Source organism: Microtus pennsylvanicus, chromosome 4, assembly GCF_037038515.1.
Source record: "Microtus pennsylvanicus isolate mMicPen1 chromosome 4, mMicPen1.hap1, whole genome shotgun sequence".
Classification (NCBI taxonomy): Eukaryota; Metazoa; Chordata; class Mammalia; order Rodentia; family Cricetidae; genus Microtus; species Microtus pennsylvanicus.
Window position 1 is genome coordinate 116,319,558 of NC_134582.1, and position 2,699 is coordinate 116,322,256.

A 2,699-nucleotide genomic window follows, 5' to 3' on the forward strand; every position below is an offset into this window, starting at 1 on the left:
TGTCATGTGTTCTTGCTGCCACGATGCTCTGTCAAGTGTGTGAGGCCAAGAATCCACGGACTCACCCCGAAACTGTGAGTCAACTTAAATCTCCCCTCCCTTCAGTTGTTTCTGTTAGGTATTTTGGTCAGCGGGATGTAGAAGCAACCACTGCAAGCCCCACAGCATGATGGCAAACACTGAAGGTGGCAGGAATCTTGGACCCATGTCTCAGGCTGTTCCCACAGGAAGAAGGTATGCAGAGTCTTCCCCCTTGTCTCCCAGGACACCTAGCCAGCTCAGAGCACTTCTTCCACACACATGACTCGCTCTTTGAGAGAAATCCAGGGCTAGCAAGGAATAAATATTCTTCTAAAAAAGGGAAAACGTTAGATAAGGAGGTGGTATGGGTGCAGGAAGTGGTTATACTAGCCCCTGAGGAAGAACTGGTACATTGAAGAAATCCCAGCTGCTGTGAAGGACAGCTGGAGGTGGACAGGCCACGAGACTGCCTGCCAGAACTGACAACTGACTGTCCACAGCTGGAGGTGGGCAGGCCACGAGACTGCCTGGCAGAATTGACTGGTTGTGGTCCAAGACTTGTCTTCTGAGGTAAGACACATCTTGCATGTAACTTTGCAATAAATGACCATACAGCAGATTTGATTTTCAATTGTTCATCTTCAGTATAAAACAATATTCTAACCTTGAGAAAAATAGACATATACATATGTAAGCACACACATGCACATGTACAAACACCCACACAGTGAATATTTCAGCAAGGTGACATTTGTTCCCATGAGGCCCCTCCCCAATCCATGCATGACTGATTTTAGACCCTGTCTTATGCCGGTCCAACACAGGCAACCCTAACTTCTGGGAGCTTTCTCCGATCTTCCGGGACTTACATTTGTCCTGCCCCTTTTCTTCAATGTTTCCTGAGCCTTAGGTGGATGGTATAGATATCTTGGTTAGGGCTTCCCACTCAACTCTCAGCACCCCGAGCAGTCATGAGTCTGCATTAACCACAGCTCATTGCAAAAGGAGGCTTCTCTCAGTCAAGATGGGTGTTGCCTTGGTCTATGTATTTAAACATAAATGTTTAGAAAGCAGTTTAGGGTCACACCTCTTTAACTTAACAACTGTTATGTTTCCCCCTAGCACCTAAGACCTCCTCAGCCATGGGTTTTTTGACTGGAATTACAGTGCCAAGGATGAATTCCATTCTGCAGAGCAGCCCTCAAGTCCAAGCAGAGAGTGGTTGGTTACCAGTGGGTGCATCTGGCCTTTGGGTGGGTGCTGTCATTTGTAGATTCATAGCTGGGGAAGATTGCAGAAGTCTTTCCTTTGGCACCTTTGGGCACTGAGAAAACTGTGTCACGTACGTGATTAATCAATTCATTGTTGCAAGTGCACTAGCCAGTCATGTGGTAGTACATGGACCTGGAATACCAGCACGGAAGTATATGGGGCAGGAAGATTAAAGCAGATTTCAAGGCCAACCTGAGCTACATAGTAAGACTCTGTCTCAAAATAAAAAATTAAAGCAAAGCACAAAAATGAAAAAGAGATGACTTACTAGCATATAATATCTAATATATTTTCAACATCCCCAGACCTGACCCTTGAAAGAATAAGAAGATGGGAGCTTATGAAATTAAGGAAGCTGACCTTCCTCCCTCAGTCAGCTCTGTTTTGACTCTACTCAATGTTCTACCCATACAAGGGAAGGATAGAAAGTCAAAACTGTTGCTTAAGAAATGCAAAATAGTTAATTCAACCTTCACCGAACTCGAAGCATGTACTATTTTTAGTCTCATTTCCTATGTCAGCCAAACTGGTTTAGCCTGTTCACAATCCGTTTGGCCCTAAAGTCAAAACTGCTTTGTTTCTGACAAGCATTTGAATACTCAGATATCTGTCCAAATAATATTCACCCTGAAACAAAAAACAATTTGTCTAAAAATCAGGAGCCCTGAAAATAAATTTAGTAATGGAGAACAATGTCTAGTATTGCACACACACACACACACACACACACACACACACACACACGCACGCACACACACACACACACACACACGCACACACGCACACACACACACACACGCACACACACGCACACACACACACACACACACACACACACACGCACACGCACATGCATTCACGTACATGCACACAGGTGAGGCCGGAGAGATTGGTTAGGACTACTCACAATTTTCAGAGCACCCAAGTTTGGTTTCTAGAATCCAGATGGTGGTTCACAGCTATCCATCCCTAACGCCAGTTTAGGGGATATGATGCCCATTTCTGACCTCCACAGGCACCAGGCTCACGCAGGGCACACATACATATTTCTGGCAAAACATTCATAGTCACACAAAAAAAAATAAATATAGGGTAAAATGTTAAACACAACAGCAAAAAAGAGGGGGGAGTATTTTCAGGAAATACAGGGCAGAACAAGCCAATGAAACCAAGAACATATGACTACATCAAGCTAGCCATGTGTTAGTAATTGCTAAAGCTGGGTGGAAGACGCAGCCGCGAATCTTTCCAGCCCCTTCCGTAGCTTTCATGTTTGAAATTTTCCATACTGAAATGAAAATAGAGAAAAATGATCCAAGAGAAAAAAACAAAGCCAGTTTGTTTTTGTTGAATTCTGCCTTTAAACAACTAAACAAAAATATGGAAACGTACTTGCAAAACATAAA

The 2,699-nt window shown here is 43.8% G+C and overlaps 1 long non-coding RNA gene across 1 annotated transcript; it reads right to left on the reverse strand.

The window, feature by feature from the left end:
- Positions 1 to 552: 552 nt before the first annotated feature.
- On the reverse strand, positions 553 to 2,300 carry LOC142848910 (uncharacterized). Its single transcript, XR_012910487.1, has 3 exons — positions 2,201 to 2,300; positions 891 to 1,062; positions 553 to 685 (listed from the first exon to the last, which is right to left on the reverse strand). It is a non-coding gene; the product is annotated as an uncharacterized LOC142848910 (long non-coding RNA).
- Positions 2,301 to 2,699: the final 399 nt, after the last annotated feature.